The 26426-nt window shown below is 38.4% G+C and overlaps 1 protein-coding gene and 1 long non-coding RNA gene across 2 annotated transcripts in view; one reads left to right on the forward strand and one right to left on the reverse strand.

The window, feature by feature from the left end:
• The window catches only part of LOC124281261 (ganglioside GM2 activator-like), a 96567-nt gene that overhangs the window by 57149 nt on the left and 12992 nt on the right, over nt 1-26426 (reverse strand). The window lies entirely within an intron of this gene.
• Nucleotides 5256-21111, forward strand: LOC124281264. Its single transcript, XR_006899887.1, has 3 exons — nt 5256-5356; nt 17931-17934; nt 21102-21111. It is a non-coding gene; the product is annotated as an uncharacterized LOC124281264 (long non-coding RNA).

Consider the following 26426-nt stretch of genomic DNA (forward strand, 5'->3'; position numbering starts at 1 on the left):
GGGCTTGCCCAACCTTTTTAGCAACAATCACGTGTAAGTCCGGGCTTTGTTTATAATGGTAGCTATGCAGTTGTCATCGGCAACAGTCCGATATGCAACTGGCAACAAAATACCATCCAAGCTATTAAACACCACATTGCCAGTCTCGCAACATGTGCAACGTCTCGTACTGTGAAGGTACATGCACAGCGCGCCTTGACGGTACCAAAGAAGGCCCACAATCTGGTGGTAAGATGCTCTTGACAGACAATTTGTTAGACGTAAATCTTGAAGGTCGCTCAGGATGAACCAGTAGCCCAGGAGCTGGGAGGAAACACGCGGTCGATGCACTGCCCAATCCAGGTGAAGTATTTTCTCGAAATTCCAGGTATGTTCTTGTTACTACGATTATTTTCTCGATGTCGAACACTTTTTATGGATAGACAGCTTCTTTGTTGCAGTAGTACTTGCGACGTTTCGGTGTTGATCCTAACACCGTTATCAAGCAAATCAATCATTTGCTTCCAATCAATCCGCCTAAGAGATGAATCATTCCCATGGATATTGCTTTGTTTTGAATTTATTTATCTCAAATGAACGCTTTCACTCATCATTCTCCGAGAATACAGGTGTATAGTGTCAATATGTTGCACGCCATGCCGTATGTGCTATATATAGCACCAGTGTCGTTTTGAGCACAACAGGTCACACGGTTCGCCAGCGCGAGCACGAGCACGTGAATCTTGCTTAATGTACATTATTACCACGCACGTGTGTGACTCTCACAAGTTGGAATTACTTTTGTATTTCACCATTGATTCACAAACTGTAAGTAAGGTAACTTTTAAGCCTTTTTTTACACAAACATATTTACTATGTGTAATATATTTTGGAGGACAATATCATGAATATCATGAGCCGCGGCGTGCACGTATGATACGAAGTATAATAGCTATTTGTTTAGATGTTATGACAGACATGATAGATATCATGAGCCAAATATTAACTGGTCATAATTATTGTTTATCCATGGGGAAGCGGTGTCCGCGACCTTCCACCCCTAAAAACGTTGCCCATGGAAACCACGGATATTTCTTTGTTTTTAACTTTTCTATCCCTTGTTATATTAAAATCAATTTTTTCACTTGGACACAACAACTACTTTCCACCAAATTTTGGGCTACAGTTAGAAATAGATAATCATGGGGGCAAATAATAAAATTAATATAGTTACAGCCAATTGCAGAGGTTAAGCCGATAAAAGTAAACGCAAAGAAATTATGCATATATACAGAAGAAAGAAATTCTCTATCATATGTTTACAAGATACACATGTTTCTATAGACCATGAAAATATAATGAAAAATGAATGGGGTTTAGATTGTGTTATTGCTCTTTTCAAGTCAAATGCAAGAGGAGTCGCCATCCTCTTGAACAACAATTTTGAATATGGAATACACAAGATATCTAAGGATGAAAATAGAAACTACATCATTTTAGACATAACCGTTGACAGTATTAGATTTACCCTTACGAATGTATATGGACCGAATGTGGACACTCCTACTTTTTATATAGACTTATTCAAGAAGATATTAACTATGGGTAATGATTCAATTGCAATTTGTGGAGATTGGAACCTTGTTTTAGATCCTTCGATTGACCTAGAAAATTATAAGAATATCAACAACCCTAAGGCTCGTCAAATCGTTTTAGATAATCTAGAAAACATGAACTTACTAGACGCATGGAGAGAGGTAAACACTGACACGAGAACATATACATGGTGGAAAAGAAACCCTCGCCAACAAGCTAGGTTAGATTTCTTCATGGTCACTGAAGACCTGTTTAACATAAGTACCAATACCTCCATCATACCAGGCTATAAGAGTGAACATTCGGATTAACACTATCTCTATCACCACAAAATGGCAAGGAAAAGGGACGTGGGTATTGGAAGTTCAACACATCATTATTACGACATGGGGAATATATAGCATTAGTAACTGACTTACTCAATGCTACTAAGCATGAATACGCAGATCCTAAGTATATATACAGATGAAGAAGTAAACGACACAGATGATTCAGACTTACTCTTAACCATCAATGATACACTGTTTTTGGAAACCCTCTTAATGAAAGTCAGAGGGAAATCTATTTCATATTCGTCATATCTAAAAAAGACTAGAAAAGAAAAATACAAAGAATTGAAAGAGAACATATGTCGTTTAGAGGATGAAATAAGAAATGCTTTCCAAAATGTTGATGAAACACTTCTCTCAAATCTTTCAAAAAATAAAATCGAACTCGAAAAAATAAAAGAAGAAGAAATGAAAGGATTACAAATTTGTAATAGAATCCAATGGTGTGATGAAGGGGAGATACCTACTAATTACTTTTGCCATCTGGAGAATAGAAGCTACACAAACAACTTATTAATTCTCTTATAACTGACAGTGGTCATGAAACAACAGATGGAGAAGAAATAAGGAATGAACAGCAGATTTTGTACTAAAATTTGTATAAATCAAGTAATGTAATCGATGATGACAGTAAAGCTATATTCCAAACTATTGACACCCCTTCCTTAAACAAAAAACAGTCAGATGAATTAGAACGTGAAATAAGTATCGAGGAACTATCACTCGCCGTTAAATCGATGAAAAACAATAAAAGCCCTTGCCTAGATGGTTTCCCTATAGAATTCTTTAAGTTTTTTTGGAAGGACCTTAAAATATGGGTTCAGCGGTATGTTAAGGACACTTTCAACCGGAACTCTTTGACAATGACTATGAATAGAGGAGTGGTCACATGTATCCCCAAACCAGGCAAAGATAGAAGATTCCTAAAAATTTGGCGCCCTATCTCCCTCCTTAATGTATTGTATAAGATTATAAGTACTTGCATTACTAACAGGATTAAGAAGACACTTGATTATCTCATTAACGAAAACCAAACGGGTTTCATCCCAGGAAGATGTATAACAGAAAATATCCGACTCCTCTACGACATCATGTTCGAAACTAAAATACAAAACAAAAAAGGTCTATTAATCCTGATTCATTTTGAAAAAGCCTTTGACACTGTCTCCAAGAATTATATTACGATGGTACTGGATAAGTTCGGGTTTGGATTTAGCATACAGAAATGGGTAAATATATTGATATCAAATGCTTCTTCATGTATTGTTCAGAATGGACATTTGTCAACATTTTTTTTTAAACGAAAGGGGTTGTAGGCAGGGTGATCCAATCTCCCCATATTTATTCTTACTCGTTGCCGAAATACTTGGGATTATGATAAGAAATAACGAAACCATAAAGGGAATTGTGCTAAACGAAATTGAGCATATTATTGGCCAGTATGCTGATGATACTGAATTATTCTTGGATGGATCGGAAGCATCTCTTAATGAAGCTATGTAAACAGTTATATGTCTGGTCTAAAAATAAACATGGATAAAACCAAAGCAGTTTGGCTAGGGGCAATGGCTGGCAGTAAGACAACTTTATCCCATCATTTTAAGCTAGATTGGCAAAGTGAAAATTTTGACTTTCTGGGAATAAAACTTAATGCAGACTTACAAAACCTATGGGAGATCAATACTAAAAAGTACGGAAGCGTAGTAGGGCCACGGTGAAAAATCTTTTTGGTCTTACTATCTCCTACGTAGGACCTAATATCTCCTACGTAGGACTTACTATCTCCTACGTAGGATTTAGTATCTCCTACGTAGGACTTAGTATCTCCTACGTAGGACATAGTATCTCCTACGTAGGACTTAGTATCTCCTACGTAGGACTTAGTATCTCCTACGTAGGACTTAGTATCTCCTACGTAGGACTTAGTATCTCCTACGTAGGACATAGTATCTCCTACGTAGGACATAGTATCTCCTACGTAGGACTTAGTATCTCCTACGTAGGACTTAGTATCTCCTACGTAGGACTTACTATCTCCTACGTAGGACTTAGTATCTCCTACGTAGGACTTAGTATCTCCTACGTAGGACTTAGTATCTCCTACGTAGGACTTAGTATCTCCTACGTAGGACTTAGGTATACGTAGGACTTAGTATCTCCTACGTAGGACTTAGTATCTCCTACGTAGGACATTAGTATCTCCTACGTAGGACTTAGTATCTCCTACGTAGGACTTACTATCTCCTACGTAGGACTTAGTATCTCCTACGTAGGACATAGTATCTCCTACGTAGGACTTAGTATCTCCTACGTAGGACTTAGTATCCCCTACGTAGGACTTACTATCTCCTACGTAGGACTTAGTATCTCCTACGTAGGACTTAATATCTCCTACGTAGGACTTAGTATCTCCTACGTAGGACTTACTATCTCCTACGTAGGACTTAGTATCTCCTACGTAGAACTTACTATCTCCTAAGTAGGACTTACTATCTCCTACGTAGGACTTACTATCTCCTACGTAGGACTTAGTATCTCCTACGTAGGACTTAGTATCTCCTACGTAGGAGTTAGTATCTCCTACGTAGGACTTAGTATCTCCTACGTAGGACTTCATATATCCTTTTTAACGATGGTTATTAAGTTGAGAAATGTTTGGCTATGCAGGACGTTAGATAGTCGAAATGTGAGTCAGTGAATATTCACGACACTAACGCAGTGATACTGTACAGTGTGTATTACGTTAGGGTGACGTGGACCCTGCTCTAATTGCAGTTATGGAGGTTTGGGTATGGTTATGTTTAATCTATCATACATACAACTATTCACACACACAAACACACACACACAGAGAGAGGTGGGTGGGATGGTTGGGGTGAGGTTGTGATATGAAACTCGTGTTATAACACGACCTCCGCAAGTTGTTGCTTGTCTTGATGGGGCTAAGTTGGATCGGATGCAACGCTCGTTTGCGGTTTTATTCGTAATTGTTTACAGGTTGACTTGACTGGGGTGAACAAGTGTTGAGTGCGGCGTAAAACAATACGAAATTAAAAAAGGCAAAGAATTGTCATTATAGTTATTTGTATAAATGTAAGGGGATACGTACACATAGATTGCCACCTATAGTATAAGACACGTCTGTACACGCAGATTATGATTCATGTGCAACGACCTCTGAAATATCCAATGCATAATAGTAAAGTGTAACAAAGTGCAACATATAACAGTGAACTAACTGCAACGCGTAATAGTAGAGCAAACTGAACGCAAGGCAGTAAAGTATAACAGTCGGTCCAACACAGTACTAATGTGCAACAATTAGTTGAACACATGACTCTAATAGTGAAGGAAACAGTAGACACTAATAGTAAATTGAAACACATGATAGTAGACTCTAACAGTAAATGAAACACATAACTGTAGACTTTAATAGTGAATGAAACTATTAAGTGAATTGATATTAAGTCCTACGTAGGAGATACTAAGTCCTACGTAGGAGATATTAAGTCCTACGTAGGAGATACTAAGTCCTACGTAGGAGATACTAAGTCCTACGTAGGAGATACTAGATACTAATCCCTACGTAGGAGATACTAAGTCCTACGTAGGAGATACTAAGTCCTACGTAGGAGATACTATGTCCTACGTAGGAGATACTAAGTCCTACGTAGGAGATACTAAGTCCTACGTAGGAGATACTAAGTCCTACGTAGGAGATACTAAGTCCTACGTAGGAGATACTAAGTCCTACGTAGGAGATACTAAGTCCTACGTAGGAGATACTATGTCCTACGTAGGAGATACTAATTCCTACGTAGGAGATATTAAGTCCTACGTAGGAGATACTAAGTCCTACGTAGGAGATAGTAAGTCCTACGTAGGAGATAGTAAGTCCTACGTAGGAGATAGTGACCCCAAAAAAAATTTTCACCGTGGCCCTACTACGCTTCCGTAAAAAAGAGACTTGAAAATATTAAAAGAATTCGTTTGAGCTGAAAATAAAAGAAATTTAACCCTGATTGGAAAAATAACTGCTATAAAAACTTTGGCTCTATCTACTCTTGTTCATATCCTCTCTTCTCTCCCAAATCCACCAGATGAGTTTATTACAAACTTGAATAAGCTATTTTTTAACTTCATATGGAACGATAAGAAGGACAAGGTAAAACGAATAAATTTAATGCGAAAGTACGAGGAGGGTGGCCTCAGGATGGTCGATGTTAAAACTTTTATTCATTCATTTAAACTTTCTTGTTTAAAGAGATATGTTTTAAAATCGAACTGCTATAGACTAGCCGGTTTTCCAATATAACACATCATTAAGTTAGGAGCGAATAATAACAAAAACTACAAAATTACAAATCCGTACTGGAAAGATGCACTTGATGCCTGGCATAGATATGTAAACGGATATGTAGTTAATGATATTAACATAAATGAAATTCTTATGGAACCTCTCTGGTTAAATCACCAGTTTCACAATCCATATTTGATAATCAATAACTGGTTCAAACAAGGAATTGTTCATATAAAAGACATTTTCAATGACCAAGAGGTACTCTCATTTGCAGAACTAAAAACAAAATTTGATATTAAGGGCACAGTACTTGACCTAAACCGGGTCACTCTAAGTATTTCAATAAAATGGAAAGAAGTCCTTCAAAAAGCTGGACACCCAAGCATAACAAATGTATCGATATGTTCTCCTTGGAATGATCTTATTAAACCTAATAAAGGATCTAGGTCATTTTACGATTGTCTCATATCTAAATCCAATTTTACAAACGTATGCGATAAATGAGAAAGTGCATTAAACAATCATATCGAATGGAAGACCATATTTATGCAATATAGACAAACCATTAAAGACACAAAGCTTTTTTGATTTTCAATACAAATTTATGCATATAGTTATTTATACAAAACGAGAGTTGTTTAAAATGAAACTAGTTGATAATGACATATGTACATCATGTGGCGTAAGTGAGAATATTTATCATGTATATATTGAATGTCCAACCATTAGAATATTCTGGAAAGAATTCACCAATTTTGTTAATTGTGTCCTGCACACAACATTCGTACTCTCAGCTCAAGATATACTATTTTGTGCTAATAGCGACCCTTTGCTCAACCACATGATCATTTTAGCCAAACGCCACATTTTTGTCATGAATATCAAGGGTGTGAAACCAAGCTTCAACACATATAAAGGGTTACTAAAAGACGAATATGACATTGAGAAATATATTGCTAGAAACAATTTCAATATGAATTTATTTGAGAGAAAATGGATTCTACTCCAAAATGTTCTGTGAATGTGACAATGAAATAGCTTATACCCAAGTGTATATGCCATTGCTCCAGTTTTACATGCTCTTTTTCCCCCAGTGGAACTTGAAACAGAGTGACCTGCCACCCATTATATTATTTCATTTCAAAACTATGTCAACAGATTGTTTCATACAAAGTGTATCCAAGTGAAGTGAATAAAAGAAAATGGAAAAAAAAATAAAATAAAGGATTTACAGTTATTGGACCTGGAACAGAAACCTTCAGCTTTTTGCCTTCAGAAAACGTATTTGAAGGAGACAGATACAATTAATTTACGTCACTACAGCTAGTACCATTGTTTTTCTCCCCCTGGGGTAAGGGCTACTGAAGGTTCATCTATTTTAGTGAGGGAGGAAGTGATTCACAGCCCTGTCTCGCTGAATGTCAACCTTCAAGCTGTTGCTGTGCGAATTGCATTGCACATTGTGTTTACATTGTGCTCTTTGTATATTCCACCTTCTTTCGTTCTTCAACAGTCTCATCTCCAAGCTTTGTATGATCATTACCTAAACCATGTATTATCATGGGCGATCTAAATGGTCACAATCCGCTTTGGGGTGGTACACAAACGAACACTAAGGGCAAAGTTCTTGAGGATTTTATCACGAATACTGATATATGGATTTCAAATGATGATTCCCACACTTATTTCCACCCTGCTACTTGCACATACTCCTCACTTGATTTGTCCCTTATTGATTCAGATTTGCTCAATGAATTTGAATGGTCGGTTCATAGTGACCTCTGTGGAAGCGACCATTTTCCAACTATACTTACACCAGTTCACCCTGATGATGTTCAACCTTCAACAAGATATACTTTTACAAAGGCCAATTGGTCTTTGTTTGAGGCATTATGTAAAACTACATTAATACCTGAATTGATTTTGGGTGTTTGTGACCCTATCCAGATCCTTTCGGACAAATTGAAGGAAGTTGCTGATCAATGCATTCCTAAATCCTCTACAAATCCACATATACGAAACCCATGGTATACTAACGAGTGCCAACAAGCTAGAAAAGCAAGGAAAAAGGCAGAAACGTATTTCCGAAACCACCCCACGGTCTATAATTTAAATAGATTCAAGATATCAAATGCTAAGACCCGTCGCACCTTCAAGTAATCTAAGTGAGTGAGTGAGTTATTATTTAACGTCACATCGGCAATATTTCAGCCATATCGTGACGAGAACATTTGACATTGTAATGGAATATGTATATATTATAAAACCTGTCATCGAAGGACAGTAAAACAACTAGAATATCACACTTGGATTTAAAACTAGTGTGTAAGGTTAAAACTAATAGCACTATTAGGACAATACAAGATAAAAACAGGCTATAGATCGCCAACAACTGAAGGTCGATCACCATACTAGGGACCATGGGGACTTACAGTACCTTGGCTACCTGCATGGACCCTAGTTGGATTTACACCATCCGTTCAGCTGCTGGCGATTGCAAGAAATGTTAGCTACAATTAAAATGACAAAAATGCTACGTTTAAAAATCTTGGTAAGTTTAAATTGACTTTCGAAGTTTTTGGACTTACGTACCCCCTCAGGGGGACAATATTTTTACGATTCTTCAACCCCCCCTTGAGAGTACAGCCACTAACAATCTAAGTTACTAATCAAACTACCAATTATTAAAACACAGCTATTTACAGAACATATTAATCAAAATTCATTAATGAAATCAATTTCTTTTAAAAAACCAAGAATTAAATGAAGATGAACAGAATTAAAAAGATCCTTAACAGTTTTAACATTGAAATATTTATCCCTTATGATGGAGAATTCAACACAGTCAAGCAGGAGATGCTTGACCGTGACTCTCTCATCACAAGGGATACAAAACGGAGGATCTTCACCATTTAACAAATATTTGTGAGTGTACCTTGTATGGCCAATACGACATCGTCGCATGATGACCTCTTCAAATCTGGACTGACAACCCAAGTAAGTGTAACCGATATAGGGTTTTATTGCATGTAATTTATTAATACCTACTTGGATGTCCCACTTCTTCTGCATCAGATCACGGATGTAGGTTCTAATGCAAGCTTTGTAATCAGAGTAAGGAAGAAGAAGTGGTGTCACAGATTTATTTAGTGCTGCCTTGGCAGCAAGATCGGCCATTGTATTCCCAGAAATGCCAACGTGGCTGGGTAACCAACAGAAGACGATGTCGCATTGGCCTGTAGCAAGATCATTATATAATTCGATTATTTCAATTAAAAGTGGATGTTTGCAAGAGAGATTTTTAATAGCCTGAAGGCAAGAAAGAGAGTCTGAAAATATTATATACTGGTTATGTTTTGGATGTCTTTGAATATATTTAAGAGCTGTTAAGATGGCGTTTGCTTCTGCTGTAAATATAGAGCTGTTATCAGGTAGTCTAGAAGATATTGTTCTGGACCCAATGACAGTGGCACATGCCACTGCGCCACCGTCCTTGGACCCATCTGTAAATAAGGATTTGTATGTGTTATATTTGATTTTTAATTGATTATATTCTTGTTTATACTGTAATTCATTAGTTCCAGATTTCTTAAATTTTGTCAGAGTTAGGTCAACTTCAGGCCTAACCAATTGCCAAGGAGGAGAAGAAAGAAGACGGGAAGGAGCTATATTCTCCAGCTCAATGCCGGCAGCAGTAATAAATGGCTTCATTCTGAGCCCCAAGGGCGGAACAAGAGAAGATTTATTGTTGTACAAATCCTCATAAAGAGGATTAAAGATACAATGAAATGCAGGATTCGATTCGTTAGAATATAGTTTTGTAAGATATTGTAAAGATAATTTTATACGTCGATGGGCAAGAGAAGGCTCATCTGCTTCGACGTAGAGACTGTCAACTGGAGAAGTTCTAAAAGATCCAAGACAAAGTCTCAGACCTTGGTGGTGGACAGAATCAAGTAGTTTTAGATTGCTTTTGCAGGCTCCACCATATACGATGGAGCCATAATCAAGTTTCGAGCGGACCAATGAGCGATATAGGTGGAGGAGGGTAGCATGATCCCCCTCCCCACTTTGTGTTGGAAACAACTTTCAACAAGTCAAGTGCCTTCAGGCATTTAGTTTTAAGGGATTTAATATGTGGCAGAAACGTTAAGTGCGAGTCAAAAATAAGACCCAAGAACTTGGCCTCCTTCACAACTTTAATGGGAGTGCCATTTAGAGAGAGTTCAGGGTCTTTATGCGGTTTGTATTTACGGCAGAAATGTATACAATTAGTTTTGGATTTTGAAAATTTAAAGCCGTTTTCAAGACACCATTTATTTATCTTGTTTAAACACAACTGCAGTTGCCGTTCAATAGTATGCATTTTCTTACCGCGACATGAAATATTAAAATCATCCACAAAAGTGATCCATCAATTGAATCGTTTAAAACCTTGGATAAACTGTTGATCTTTACGCTAAATAAAGTGACAGACAAAATACTGTCTTGTGGGACACCCTGATCCTGATTGTAATGGTCAGACAAGGTTGAACCCACTCGGACTTGAAAGTGCCTGTCTTTTAAAAATTGTGAGACAAAATGAGGCAAACGACCTCTTAAACCGAAATCATGCAAATCTTTCAAAATGCCATGCTTCCAAGTAGTATCATACGCTTTCTCCAGATCGAAGAAAATTGATACTACGTGTTGTTTATTTACAATTGCATTTTTTACATAGGATTCTAATCGTACCAAATGGTCGATAGTACTTCGGTTTTTCGGAAACCACATTGAATATTAGTAATGAGATTATTGGTTTCCAAATACCACACTAAACGATTATTTACCATTCGTTCCATAGTTTTGCAAACACAGCTAGTCAAGGATATAGGTCGATAATTAGATGCATCTGAATGGTCTTTGCCAGGCTTAGGTATAGGAACAACAATAGCATTTCGCCAAGAAGGAGAGAATTTCCCTGAAGTCCAAATTTCATCAAAAATGTCTAAAAGCACTTCAAGACATGATGCAGGCAAATGTTTCAGGAGCTGATAGTGAATATTATCAGCCCCTGTTGCTGTATCATGAGCCTGCCCAAGGGCAGCTTGTAGCTCATGTAGTGAAAATACTTCGTTGTAATCTTCTCCGTTGTCGGAGTGGAAATTAATTTTTTTCTTTTCCTCAGTTTTCTGATATTTCTGAAATTCGGGAAGATAGTTTGATGAAGCCGAGTGTTGAGCTAATGTTTCGCCAAGTTTGTTTTGCAATGTCGGAAGCATCTTCAAGAAAGTGATCTCCTTCCTTAATATGTTTAACACTCGGTTTAGAACCTTTGCCTTTGATCCTTTGGACCATATTCCACACCTTTGATATAGGTGTGCGAGAATTAATCTTGGAGACGTAGGTTCTCCATGATTGACGTTTATTTTGTTTGAAGGTACGGCGAGCTTTAGCTCTGGTTACCTTAACGTTATTCAAATTATGTACAGTTGGATGCTTGCGAAAATATTTTTCCGCTTTTTTCCTATTTTTCCTAGCCTGTTTGCAGTCGCCATCAAACCATGGCTTACGAATGTGTGGATTTGCAGAGGACTTAGGAATGGAATCGGTAGCTATAGCATTCAGTTCATCTGAAAACAACTGAATGGGGTCAGCAATATTCTGGAACTTTGCATGTTTCAATTTCTCAGTACATAACGAACTGAATTGAGACCAGTTAGCCTTTGAAAAAATTCCACCTTGATGAGGGTGGAACGTCAGACGGGTTATTTACTGTTAGAAATGTAGGAAAGTGGTCACTGCCACATAAATCATCATGAACTGACCACGAAAATTCATGTAGAAGGGTCGCATCAGTGAGTGTAAGGTCCAAGGCAGAATAGCTACCCGTTGCAGGGTGTAAATATGTATGAGTACCATCATTAAAAATACAAAGACTATTGTCAGAAATGAAATCCTCCAATACTTTGCCCTTGGTATTAATACCATTACCTCCCCATAAAGGATTATGTCCATTCAAATCCCCCATGAGTATGCAGGGCTGAGGGAGCTGGTCATATAGAGATTGAAGTTCAGATTTCTGGAGGTTTGAAGATGGAGGGATATATAAAGAGCATACAGTAAATGCAATGTGTAAAGTTAGTCGGACTGCAACAGCCTGAAGATTCGTAGTAAGTTGAACAGGGCTGTGTATTATGCCCTGCCTCACTAAGATAGAGGAGCCTCCATTGGCTTTGCCACCCGGGGGTGAAAAGGAATGATGAGAATTGTATTGACGTAAGTCAAATGTATCTGTCTGTTTAAGGTATGTTTCTTGGAGACAGAAAATTGATGGCTGAAAATCTTGTACTAATAATTGTTGTAGTTCATTTAAATTGGCTCTAAGTCCCTCTGCAGTTCCACTGGATAAGTGTATTACCCTGACTCATGTTATATTAGGTGGTAGTACAGGGGATCTGGACCGTGGCGAATGACTATTGTGACGCACACGGTGGTGTGGAGTGACATCCATGTCCTCAGAAGTTGATATTTGTTAAATATTTGTACCGGATCCCGTTGACCTTTCGGTACTCGATCCGATTTTTGGGAATAGTTGACTGACTTGCTGGCATTTACTATTACAGGTGACGGTGAACGAGATTGTTTACGCGATGGTGATTTTGTTTGCGTAGATGCAACATTTTCGTTTGACGTATTGAATATTTCGCAGTCTTCACCCAGGTGATATCGGTCTGGCACTCTACAGATTTAACAGTCTTAGTAGGCTGACGGGTAACTACTGCAGAGTATGATACAGATGCAGTTGGAGTGTTAGCAGATGTTACCAAACGTTTAGCCTCTGCAAAAGAGATACTCTTTTCATGCTTCAGTTTAACAATTTGATGTTGTAGTTGCCAGACTGGGCAGGATTTTGATGAAGCAGCGTGGTCCCCAGAACAATTAGCACATTTAGGGCTGTTTGGGCAGTCTAAAGTGTCATGCGCAGGTTCTCCACAACGGTGACATTTCTTGCTATTGGTACATGATTGGGCACCATGACCAAACTTTTGACATGAGTAACACCGAAGTGGATTTGGTATGTACTTGTCTACACCAATATTACAGTAACCTGCTTTGATGGATGGTGGTGGAACTGGAACAGAAAAGGTAAACAGATAAGTATTCAACTTAATAGTTTGACCATTCTGCCTGCTTGTAAAACGTTTCACAAACGTTACACCCTGGTCGTTCAGTTCAGAAGCTATCTCATCCTCAGACATGTCTGCTAGACAACGGTCTCTATCTCTGACAATGCCCTTGGAACTGTTGAGAGTTTTGTGTGGTGACACAGTAACTGGTACGGAAACAAGATGTTTGACAGCCAATAGTGTAGCTGATTGAAAGGCTGATTTACATTCTAGTAAGATACAGCCAGATCGCATCCTTTTCATTGACACAACATCACCAGCGATACCATAAATCGCTTTTGATAGAGCAAACGGATTCAATTTCAATGGACCATCATCCGGAGAAGAAATCACCAAAAATCGAGACCAATGGTCAGATTTGTTTTTTGAGACGGTGTCATCATCAGAAGATGTACTATCTTCTAAAGTACGTTTGAGTTGTTTTGGAGGTATCATGGTAAGTTAATAAAGGTTCATCATCCCAGCTCCCCACCCACCACGGAGTATCAGGAAGACAATGCCATATGCCAGTGGGTGTCCAACTAGCAGCACCAAGGATACTGGGATGATATACTCCAGCAGAAGTATCAATTCAAGATCAATAAATCCACCAGATTGACCCATGAGCCATCGCCTTCTGGGCATTAAGACTCTAGGTAATTACATTTTGATCTATGTAGAATCAATATATACATTGTAGGTCTATAAGTGATTTGACCAAGACCCCATGGCAAGCACTAGAAAATATCAATATTGTGCAAAAACAAGTAACATGCACAGGGCTCGGCATGACCAGCCGATTGGTAGAACCGGGCCCATTCTACCACCCGTCTAGGTGAAGTAAGGGTCGAAGTGGTGTGTTGGGCAAAGGAACACTGTTCCTGGAGCCCTTGCCCTCAACCACCAGAATCCCGTCCTCCACCGACACAGGGGCGCAACCCACGGCAAACGGGTTGGTGGACCTAATATCCCCCGGGTCCACAACGGGGGGTTGAAGGGCGCTTAGCGTGACCCAGCACCCACCACGAGGAGGTGGCCCTTCATGGGTGCCTCAAGTAATCTAAACGCCATTCTTGGCAAAAGTGGCACCCATGAATGGCCACCTCCTCGTGGTGGGTGCTGGGTCACGCTAAGCGCCCTTCAACCCCCCGTTGTGGACCCGGGGGGATATTAGGTCCACCAACCTGTTTGCCGTGGGTTGCGCCCCTGTGTCGGTGGAGGACGGGATTCTGGTGGTTGAGGGCAAGGGCTCCAGGAACAGCGTTCCTTTGCCCAATACACCACTTCGACCCTAACTTCACCTAGACGGGTGGTAGAATGGGCCCGGTTCTACCAATCGGCTGGTCATGTCGAGCCCCGTGCATTAAATTGTATCTGCACAAAATTTATATTATGTATTACATTTTTGACTTCTTGACGCATTTTTGTTTATAAATCATCGCTTGATTTTGAAATATGTACTATTTACATTGCCTAGAGTCTTATGCCCAGAAGGCGATGGCTCATGGGCCAATCTGGTAGATTGATTACTTGTTTAATCTTTCTGCTTGAGTATATCATCCCAGTATCCTTGGTGCTACAAGTCGGAGGTCCACTTGTATATAGCACCGTCTTTTATGACACTCCGTGGTGGGTGGGGAGCTGGGTTGATGAATCTTTTATACATTAACATGGAATCTGAAACCCCCCTGAGAAAAAAACGTCAGCTTGATAATGATCAAAGCACAAATGATACTTATAGACCATTGACACGGGTAGACTACTGGCCAAGATTTCTAGTGATAGAATCTCCAGACAAAAAGCCAATTAAACTCAATCCGTTTGCTGTATCTAAAGCAGTGTATGGTATTGCAGGAGATGTTAAAAATATCAAGCGAATGAGATCTGGGTCGTTGCTCATTGAATGTAGTAAACGACATCAAGCAGCTAACCTGCAGTCAATTGATACTTTGGCTGGATTCCCTGTTTCAGTGTCAATCCATCGTACACTGAATTCAAGTAAAGGCATTGTCAGGGATCGAGATCATCTTTTGGAGGACATGACGGAGCTTGACATCATGCTTGAACTCAAAGATCAAGGTGTTACGTACGTGAAACGTTTTACGAGGCGTAAGAATTCAGAAGTGATTCCAACAAACACATATTTGTTTTCATTTGTCTCTCCAACGGCACCAAAATCAATCAAAGCCGGGTATTGCAATCTTCAAGTTGAATTGTATATTCCAAATCCATTGAGGTGTTTTAAATGCCAGAAATTTGGTCATGGGATAAATTCTTGCTCAAACCCTATAACTTGTGTTCATTGTGGGGAGCAATTTCATGTCACAGAAGATTGTACAAACAACTTTAAAAAATGTGTCAATTGTTCAGGACAGCATTCCTCCTCATCAAAAGATTGCCCGGTATGGAAGAGGGAAATGGAAGTCAATAAAATAAAACATTCTCAAAACATCAGCTATGCTGAAGCTAAGAAACTTGTTCCATCTGTTTACCCAAGTAACTCTTATGCTTCTGTTACTAAAAGACCACTCACGACCACAGCCTCAGTTGAATGTCAAACAGAGCTGACATGGATAAAATCTTCTACTCCTGAACCCATCCCAAATCAAGACTTGTTGACACGAGGAGAATCTGCTACCCAGACTGCAGACGTGTTACAAGCTACAGTGCTACAGTCCTCTCAACCTCAGTCTATGCCTTCTTCACAGAAGAATTCTGCTTGTCCAAAGACTCAACCAGATAAAGGGAAGTCCTCCGGTACAACCGTTCATTCAAAATCCAAATCAGATTCGTGTCCATCTAAATCTGTTCATGGAACTCAAGTTACGCAAACTGTGAAAGGAAATCAAAAACTAAATAGAATCAACCATAGCGATAGAATCGCTAAAGGTTCAAAAGATGACATCCAGCTTTTTAACAAGTATGGGTCTCTCGAAGATATGGATACATCCGAACTTATCCATCACCGGTCAGGGAGTTCATCGCCTTCTAAATCAAGGCGTGGTAGATCGCCAATAAGTGCACCCAAATCATGAATCATTCCCAAAATATATTACAGTGGAATTGTAGAGGGTTAAGGACTAACTTTAATGAATTGCAGCTTTTAGTCCAAGATTTGTCACCACGAGCATTTTGTCTGCAGGAAACATATCTGAAACAGACAGATACGTTTAATCTACGTCAGTACGTTGCATATCATTCCTTCTCACCTCCGGGTGATAGAGCCACTGGTGGATCATCAATCCTTGTTAAGCAGAATGTTATTCACAGCCCTGTCCCACTTACAACTAATCTTCAAGCCATTGCAGTGAGACTTACACTTCATGTTGTCTTTACATTATGCTCACTGTACATCCCGCCTTCTTCAACACTTCATTTGACTGATCTTCAAGCTCTCTATGATCAACATCCGAAACCCTGCATTATCATGGGTGATCTTAATGGCCATAATCCGCTCTGGGGTGGTACAAATACTAACACTAAAGGCAAAATCCTGGAAGATTTTATCTCAAATAATGACATGTGCATATTTAATGATGATTCAAGCACGTATCTGCATCCTGCAACAGGCACCTACTCTTCTCTGGATTTGTCTCTTTCAGACTCAAATCTACTTAATGAATTTGATTGGTCAGTACACAACGACCTCTGTGGCAGTGATCACTTTCCCACGACACTATCAGAAACTTATCCAACTGATTCTCCATCTATTACAAGATGGAATTTTTCGAAGGCAGACTGGCCTTTATTTCAAACTTTATGCACATCTAAACTAAGACCCGAATGTTTCAGTGATATTGCTGATCCTATTCAGGTATTTTCTGACGTTTTAAATGTAATAGCTGATGAGTGTATACCAAAGTCCTCTACAACTCCACATGTGCGAAAGTCATGGTTTAATGCAGACTGTAAAAATGCTAGAAAAGCGAGGAAAAGGCAGAGAAATATTTCCGCCATCACCCAACTGTCCACAACTTAAATCAATTTAAAATGCGCAATGCGAAGGCACGTCGCACCTTCAAACAAAATAAACGGCAATCTTGGAGGAACTATGTCTCCAAAATTAACTCACGTACGTCAATGTCTAAGGTATGGAACATGGTTCAAAAGAATTAAAGGCAAAGGATCAAAATCTGCTGTTCACCATCTTAAAGATGGTGATAATTTAATTACTGACAAGTCTCAAATTGCAGATAAACTTGGCAAAACTCTTGCCAAAAATTCTTCATCGGCAAATTATGTCCCTGAGTTTCAGAGATATCAGAAACAACAGGAAAAGACCAAAGTTAATTTTGAATCAAATAATGGTGAAGACTATAATGAACTGTTTTCATTACATGAACTATATACAGCTCTTGAGCAAGCTCATGACACTGCAGCGGGTGATGACAGCATTCATTACCAGCTACTGAAACACTGGCCTGAGCCATGTCTGATCACACTTTTAGATTTATTTGACAAAATATGGACGTCGGGAAATTTCCCTCCCTCGTGGCGTAATGCCATTGTAGTCCCCATTCCAAAACCTGGCAAGGATCATACAGATCCGTCGAATTACAGACCAATATCTCTAACTAGCTGTGTCTGTAAAACCATGGAACGTATGGTGAATAATAGATTAACTTGGTATCTTGAAACCAATAACCTTATAACAAATATTCAATGTGGTTTCAGGAAAAATCGTAGTACCATTGATCATTTGGTACGTTTAGAATCCTTTGTAAAAATGCAATAGTTAATAAACAACATGCTGTATCGATTTTCTTTGATCTTGAGAAAGCATACGATACCACCTGGAAGCATGGCATTTTGAAGGATTTACATGATTCTGGTTTGAGGGGTCGTTTACCTCTTTTATATCACAGTTTTTAAAAAGACAGACAATTTCAAGTCCGAGTGGGTTCAACCCTGTCTGACCATTATAATCAGGATCAGGGGTGTACCACAAGGCAGTATTTTGTCTGTCACATTGTTTAGCATCAAGATAAACAGTTTATCCAAGGTTTTAAATGATTCAATTGATGGATCACTTTTTTGTGGATGATTTTAATATTTCTTGTCGCGGTAAGAATATGCACACCATTGAACGGCAACTACAGTTGTGTTTAAATAAAATAAATAAATGGTGTCTTGAAAACGGCTTTAAATTTTCCAAGTCAAAAACCAATTGTCTACACTTTTGTAGAAAATATAAGCCTCATAAGGATCCAGAACTATCTTTAAATGGCACGCCAATCAAAGTTGTAAAGGAGGCCAAGTTCTTGGGCCTTATTTTTGACTCACATTTAACTTTTCTTCCGCATATCAAATCCCTAAAAACTAAATGCCTGAAGGCACTCGATTTGTTGAAAGTTGTTTCCAACTCAAAGTGGGGGAGGGGATCAAACTACCCTCCTCCACCTATATCGATCATTGGTTCGCTCAAAGCTTGATTATGGTTCTATCGTATATGGTGGCGCCTGCAAAAGCAACCTAAAATTACTTGATTCTGTCCACCACCAAGGTCTACGACTTTGTCTTGGGTCCTTTAGAACCTCTCCTGTCGACAGTATCTACGTCGAGGCTGATGAGCCATCTCTTAAACAACGCCGTATAAAATTGTCCTTGCAATATATAACAAAACTTTATTCTAACGAGTCTAATCCTGCATTTAATTGCGTCTTTACTCCCTCTCTATGAGGATTTGTACAACAAAAGCCTTCTCTTGTTCCGCCTCTTGGTTTAAGAATTAAGCCATTTCTGTTTCTGCTGCCGGCATTGAGCTGGAAAATATAGCCCCTTCCCGTCTTCTTTCTTCTCCTCCTTGGCAATTGGTGAGGCCTGAAGTTGACCTCACTCTGACAAGGTTTAAGAAATCTCAAACTAATGACTTACAATATAAACAAGAATATAATCAATTAAAAAATAAATATAATACATACAAATCCTTGCTTACAGATGGGTCCAAGGATGGTGGCGCGGTGGCATGTGCCACTGTCATTGGATCCAGAACAATCTCCCTTCGTTTACCAGATAACAGCTCTATTTTTACAGCTGAAGCAAACGCCATATTAACAGCCTTAAAATATATTAAAAAACACCCTAAATATCAACAATATATCATCTTTTCTGACTCTCTTTCTTGCCTTCAGGCTATTAAAAATATTTCTTGTAAACATCCACTTTTATTCGAAATTATTGAATTATATAATGAGCTTGCTACCGGCCAGTGCGACATCGTCTTTTGTTGGTTACCCAGCCATGTTGGCATTTCTGGGAATACAATGGCCGATCTTGCTGCTAAGGCAGCACTTAACACATCTGTGACACCACTTCTTATTCCATACTCTGATTACAAAGCTAGCATTAGAACTTTCATCCGTGATCTGATGCAGAAGAAGTGGGACATCCAAGTAGGTATTAATAAATTGCATGAAATAAACCCCAACATCGGTTACACTTACTTGGGTTGTCAGTCCAGATTTGAAGAGGTCATCATGCGACGATGTCGTATTGGCCATACAAGGTATACTCACAAATATTTGTTAAATGGTGAAGATCCTCCGTTTTGTATCCCTTGTGATGAGAGAGTCACAGTCAAGCATCTCCTGCTTGACTGTGTTGAATTCTCCATCATAAGGGATAAATATTTCAATGTTAAAACTGTTAAGGATCTTTTTAATTCTGTTCATCTTAATTTAATTCTTGGTTTTTTAAAAGAAATTGATTTCATTAATGAATTTTGATTAATATATTCTGTATATAGCTGTGTTTTAATGATTGGTAGTTTGATTAGTAACTTAGATTGTTAGTGGCTGTACTCTCAAGGGGGTTGAAGTATTGTAAAATTATTGTCCCCCTGAGAGGGTACGTAAGTCCCAAAACTTCGAAAGTCAATTTAAACTTACCAGGATTTTTAAACGTAGCATTTTTGTCATTTTAATTGTAGCTAACATTTCTTACAATCGCCAGCAGCTGAAGGGATGGTGTAAATCCAACTAGGGTCCATGCAGGTAGCCAAGGTACTGTAAGTCCCCATGGTCCCTAGTATGGTGATCGACCTTCAGTTGTTGGCGATTTATAGCCTGTTTTTATCTTGTATTGTCCTAATAGTGCTATTAGTTTTAACCTTCCACACTAGTTTTAAATCTAATTGTGATATTCTAGTTGTTTTACTGCCCTTCGTTGGCAGGTGTTTTATATTATACACATATTACATTTCAATATCAAATGTTCTCGTCACGATATAGCTGAAATATTGCCGATGTGACGTTAAATAATAACTCACTCACTCACTCACTCTTGGCAAAAGTACGTGTCTAAATCATACAAAAAATGTCAAAAATTGAACCACCAGAATTCTGCTCTCTGTCAGCTTCCCGCAAGGCTGTCACTGCTGGTGATCTATGTTCGTACACTTTAAACGCTTGGCCACAATCCAGTCCCAAATGATGAAAACAATGTTCCAAGGAATTCCAAGTTAGTGGCATGTACACAAAGCAACACCGTCACACTTTCGTCGCATTCGGGGATGGAGGCACGTACGTGAAATCATGATCGACACTCGCCGGTCATAAAAATCAACAGTCTTTGATGAGTTACAGGTCGTAGGTCGATCAGAAAAGGATCTATTCTTCGATTCTGCAGGGTTCAGATTCGACAGTCAGTCAAGTATTTTCCACTGTCACTTCAAATTTCAACCTTTGTAAACATTGGCTCGTCCGCCATTTCAAACCGTTGCGCTGTGCGTTAGCTTTAAATGAAATTTAGAGACTATCACTTCGGTCTAACATTCATCTAATTTCCAAACACAGTACGTTTATCACCTAATTCACATTCAAGAATACCAGACTCTTACCTCTGTAAAAACATCAAAATGTGTTCATTTGCTACACGCTGCATAAGCCTAATGATAAGCAGTTGCTATCAAAACGCTTTAAATACTTCTTCTGATTTATAAAGCACACACATTCATTCACTCTAATGAACAATCAAAACAGAGGAGGCACCCGTGAAGAGCCACCTCCTCGTGGCGGGTGCTGGGTAACGCTTAGCGCTCTTCAAGCCCCCGTTGTGGACCCGTGGGTATACTTGGTCCACCAACCCGTTCGCCGTGGGTTGCGACCCTGTGTCGGTGGAGGACTGGATTCTGGTGGTTGGGGGCAATAGGATCCTGGAACCGTGTTCCTTTTGCCCAACACACCACTTTGGCCCTTACTTCACCTAGACGGGTGGTAGGACTGGCCCGGTTCTATCAATCGGCTGGTCACGCCAAGCCCTCTGCATGGTGACTATTTTTGCACATTGAACTTGTTATTGGGTATTGGTAACTTCGATTTCTATTGTATAATTTTTTTATTATACTATGTTGCCTAGAGTCCTATGCCAGAAGGCGGTGGCTCATGGGCCAATCTGGTGATGTTGACCTCTGAATAATGTATGTCTCCAATTTCTTGTCCAATTTTCGAACCAGTTTGGCATTGAATTGGTAGGCCAATACAGCTGTTCACGTCATATTCTCTGAAGTATAACACCCCTGTATCCTGGTGTCAGCATCTTGGAGATCCAAACCAATATCTTCTCGATTGCCCAATAACAGCTCTATTTTCACAGCAGAAGCTAACGCCTTATTAACAGCTCTTAAATACATTAATAAACACCCCAAATATAAACAATACATCATATTTTCAGATTCTCTTTTTTGCCATCAGGCTATTAATTTTTTTTCTTGTAATCATCCACTTTTAATTGAAATAATTGAATTGTATACTGATCTTGCAACTGGCCAATGCGACATCGTCTTTTGTTGGTTACCCAGCCACGTTGGCATTTCTGGGATACAATGGCCGATCAAGGTAGCACTCAACAAATCTGTGACACCACTTCTTATTCCATACTCTGATTACAAAGCTAGCATTAGAACTTACATCCGTGATCTAATGCAGAAGAAGTGGGACACACAAGTAGATATTAATAAATTACATGAAATAAAACCCTATATTGGTTACACCTACTTGGGTTGTCAGTCCAGATTTGAAGAAGTCATCATGCGACGATGTCGCATTGGCCACACAAGGTATACTCATGAATATCTGTTAAAAGGTGAGGATCCTCCGTTTTGTATCCCTCGTGATGAAAGAATCACGGTCAAGCATGTCCTGCTTGACTGTGTTGAATTCTCCATCATAAGGGATAGATATTTTAATGTCAAAACAGTAAAGGACCTTTTTAGTAATGTTAATTATCGTTTAATCATTGGGTTTTCAAAAGAGATAGACTTGTTAAATGAATTTTGATATATGCTTTGTCACTAGATGAGGTTTTATAATTGGTAATTCAGATTTTCAGCTTAGATTGTTAGTGGCTGTATCCTCAAAGGGGGTTGAAGTAGCGTAAAATTATTGTCCTCCTGAGAGGGTACGTATTCCCAAAAACTTTCAAAGCAAATATAGGCTTGCCACGTTTTTAATCGTAGAATATGTGTGCTTTTAATTTATGGCGAGATTTCTCTTCTGTCGCCAATGGCTGAAGGGATGATGTAAATCCAACTAGGGCTTCCATGCAGGTAGCGAAAGTAATGTAAGTCCCCATGGTTCCTAGTATGGTGATCTATCTTCAGTTGTTGGCGATCTATAGCCCGTTTTTATATTGTATTGTCTTCTTTAATTGGAATGTTTTAGCTTTGTTCACTAGTTTTATATTCATATCTGTGATTATCTAGTATTTTTACTTTCCATCGTCGGCAGGTTTTTATAATATCTATATATATTCTATTTCAATGTCAAATGTTCTCGTCACGATATGGCTGAAATATTGCCGATGTGACGTTAAATAATAACTCACTCACTCACTTAATTGGAATGTTTTAGCTTTGTTCACTAGTTTTATATTCATATCTGTGATGATCTAGTATTTTTACTGTCCTTCGTCGGCAGGTATATATTCTATTTCAATGTCAACGATATGGCTGAAATATTGCCGATGTGACATTAAATAATAACTCACTCACTCACTCACTCACTCACTCAAATGTTCTCGTCACGATATGGCTGAAATATTGCCGATGTGACGTTAAATAATAACTCACTCACTCACCAAGCATGTCTTGATTAACTGTATTGAATATTCCATCAAAAGGGATAACTATTTCAAAGTAAACACTATGAAGGATCTTTTTAATAATGTTAGTTCTCATTTAATTATTGCATTTTTAAAAGAATTAGATTTGTTAAGTGATTTGTAAATAGATACATATTTTATTATTGGTAGTTTGAATTATAGTTGCTGAGATTGTTAGTGGCTGTACCCTCAAAGGGGGTTGAAGAAGCGTAAAATTATTGTCCTCCTGAGAGGGTACGTAGGTCCCCAAACATTTAGTCAATTCAAGTGTACCAGGTTTTTAATCGCAGAATATGTGTGCTTTTAATTTATGGCTAGATTTCTCTTCTGTCGCCAATTGCTGAAGGGATGGTTTAAATCCAACTAGGGTCCATGCAGGTAGCAAAAGTAATGTAAGTCCCCATGGTTCCTAGTATGGTGATCTACTTTCAGTTATTGGCGATTTATAGTCCATTTTTATACTGTATTGTTGTCCCCTCTAGTTATAACGTTTTAGATTGAATTACTAGTTTTACATACATCTGTGATATTCTAGTTGTTTTACTGTCCTTCGTCGGCAGGTTTTTTTTAATATACATTTATTTCATTTCAATATCAAATGTTCTCGTCACGATATGGCTGAAACATTGCCGATGTGACGTTAAATATTAACTCACTCACTCACTTAATTGGAATGTTTTAGCTTTGTTCACTAGTTTTATATTCATATCTGTGATGATCTAGTATTTTTACTGTCCTTCGTCGGCAGGTATATATTCTATTTCAATGTCAACGATATGGCTGAAATATTGCCGATGTGACATTAAATAATAACTCACTCACTCACTCACTCACTCAAATGTTCTCGTCACGATATGGCTGAAATATTGCCGATGTGACGTTAAATAATAACTCACTCACTCACTCAAGCATGTCTTGATTGACTGTATTGAATATTCCATCAAAAGGGATAACTATTTCAAAGTAAACACTATGAAGGATCTTTTTAATAATGTTAGTTCTCATTTAATTATTGCATTTTTAAAAGAATTAGATTTGTTAAGTGATTTGTAAATAGATACATATTTTATTATTGGTAGTTTGAATTAGTTGCTGAGATTGTTAGTGGCTGTACCCTCAAAGGGGGTTGAAGAAGCGTAAAATTATTGTCCTCCTGAGAGGGTACGTAGGTCCCCAAACATTTAGTCAATTCAAGTGTACCAGGTTTTTAATCGCAGAATATGTGTGCTTTTAATTTATGGCTAGATTTCTCTTCTGTCGCCAATTGCTGAAGGGATGGTTTAAATCCAACTAGGGTCCATGCAGGTAGCAAAAGTAATGTAAGTCCCCATGGTTCCTAGTATGGTGATCTACTTTCAGTTGTTAGCGATCTATAGCCCATTTTTAGATTGTGTTGTCCCCTATGGTTAAAATGTTTTAGATTCAATTACTAGTTTTACATATATCTATCTGTGATACTCTAGTTGCTTTACTGTCCTTCGATGACAGGTTTTATAATATATACATATTCCATTACAATGTAAAATGTTCTCGTCACGATATGGCCGAAATATTGCCGATGTGACGTTAAATATTAACTCACTCACTCACTCACTCACTCAAATGTTCTCGTCACGATATGGCTGAAATATTGCCGATGTGACGTTAAATAATAACTCACTCACTCACTCACTCAAGCATGTCTTGATTGACTGTATTGATTTTGCCATCACAAGGGATAAATATTTTAATGTCAAAACAGTGAAGGATCTTTTTAGTGTTTATTATCATTTAATCATTGCATTTTTAAAAGAAATAGAATTGCTAGATAAATTTTGATGAATAGTTTGTAAATAGATTGGTATTTTATTATTGGTAGTTTAGATGAGTAACTTAGATTGTTAGTGGCTGTACCCTCAAAGGGGGGTTAAAGTACTGTAAAATTATTGTCCTCCTGTTGTAATACTAAAGTCTGGGAACTCCTGAAGTCCTACCTCGTTATATAGTCATGTGGGGAGTGCTTGGTCACTGCATAGATAGATGTATATGAAACAGATATCTCACTTGTCTCCCTTATGGCTAGTTCAGGTGGGTAAATCAGGTCGAAGGGAAACACTGACTGTTTGAAGGGTGTTGAAGCGGGAGAGTTAGATACATCTCGTTTGCCAGATAGTCTTGTAGAGATATCTTGAAGATATCTTACTATGTTGATCATCTTGTTTTAGAGAGGCTTTGTATCCATTTGTTTGTTGTAACATTTCCTGATATAGTCAACATATTCCCCGCCATTGCCTCCCAGTACAACCTTTACTTGTCAAATGAAAATCTATACATTGAAGCAAAGAGACACTTTCGCCTCTTATGCAGAAATAAAAGTAGAATGTTTAACGGTGTTATTGCTGATGAGATTCAGAGTGCAGCTAAAAGTGGTGACTGTAAGAAGTTCTGGCATAAGATAAAATCTGTACTGAGCAATTGTAATGAAAATAACACAATTACGGCAGATAAGTGGGTGACATATTTTAAGAACTTGTTAAAACCGACGTGTCGGGAAACAAATGTTGTGTTCAATGAGAATGTTGACGCATTTTTGACACAGCATGGACTGTAACAATACCCACTTTTTATCTGCACCAATGACCAGAACAGAAATAGAAAATGCAATCAAAGTGTTAAAATCTGGTAAATCCCCAGGTATTGATGGAACACCACCCGAATTCTTCAAACATGCTCAATGCATACTTCTCTACCTAGGAATATTGTTTAATGCTATACTGGACAGCAGCATTTTTCCTGATATCTGGAATGTTGGCTTGATCACCCCACTCTATAAAAAAGGAAGCACTCATGAATCAAATAACTATCGTGGAATCTCTTTGCTGAATGTAATGGGGAAAATGTTCACTTCTAGCCTCGAAGTCAGAATCCGTATCTGGTTAGATTTAAACGATATATTGCATGAATGTCAGGCAGGGTGTAGGCTTGATTACTCATCAG

Source organism: Haliotis rubra, unplaced genomic scaffold (assembly GCF_003918875.1).
Source record: "Haliotis rubra isolate DU_JTF1 unplaced genomic scaffold, ASM391887v1 Scf281, whole genome shotgun sequence".
Classification (NCBI taxonomy): Eukaryota; Metazoa; Mollusca; class Gastropoda; order Lepetellida; family Haliotidae; genus Haliotis; species Haliotis rubra.